Source organism: Anolis carolinensis, chromosome 5, assembly GCF_035594765.1.
Source record: "Anolis carolinensis isolate JA03-04 chromosome 5, rAnoCar3.1.pri, whole genome shotgun sequence".
In the NCBI taxonomy this organism is placed as follows: domain Eukaryota; kingdom Metazoa; phylum Chordata; class Lepidosauria; order Squamata; family Dactyloidae; genus Anolis; species Anolis carolinensis.
In genome coordinates, this window is record NC_085845.1 from 124,893,997 (window position 1) to 124,894,862 (window position 866).

General features: G+C 41.8%; 1 pseudogene; it reads right to left on the reverse strand.

The window, feature by feature from the left end:
- Nucleotides 1-430: 430 nt before the first annotated feature.
- Nucleotides 431-577, reverse strand: LOC134299803 (U2 spliceosomal RNA; annotated as a pseudogene).
- Nucleotides 578-866: the final 289 nt, after the last annotated feature.

Here is an 866-nt window from a genome sequence, read left to right on the forward strand (position 1 = left end):
GAAGGGACTGAATTGTTGTTCAGCATCTAGATTGCCAATTTGCTAGAAAAATCCCCTATTAACACTCACATTTCCCAATAGAATGTACAGAAGCCATCCAGATTCTGAACCCAGTTTTCAATAGAGGTTTAGCATCAAAAGAGCCTTCACACAACTTAAGAGCAGTTGTGGGAGGAATGGTTGTGCAATGGGGAATGGATTCACTGCCCCCATGGTGACAGATTTACCAACTGTTCCTGCTTTTCTGAGTACAAATAATGATATCATCTGCCAGAACATAACACAGTTGATGGATACTCCATGCTATGACAAGGGAATAAGGCTCTCAAGTTTTACTTTTGTTTGTGCCTGGCTTAGTGGAGAAGGAATCGGTATATGATGGTATAAAACAAGCAGATACTTCTGTTCTGTTGTAGAGTCCATATTTCATGTCAGCAACCTAAAATGCAGCACTTCTTTGCTGCATGTAGGTAAGTATGCATTTATATATATGTTAAAGATTGTGATTAATTTAGATCTGGGGAAAGTGCTGGAAGAGATACTACACTTGATCTTAGCCAAAAGGCTGAAAAGTGAGAAGTAGATTTTGTACCTCCCCTATGAAATATCTAACAATGTTAAAGGTTTCCAGCCCTTGAAGGGCCTTCACTCTGGCACGTTGCCAGGCCCTCCCATCTGCCATATTGGAAAGTCATTACTGGAAGACCCCATACGCCAAGAGACTGTGCCCCTGTGACTCAAGACACATAGACACAACAGAACATGTGGTTCTTCAGTGCCTGTTCTATAGTGATATTTGATCCCACCTCATTACGCCATGGCTATACAAACACCCAGGGCGCTGTGGACAATTTTACATCTTCCTG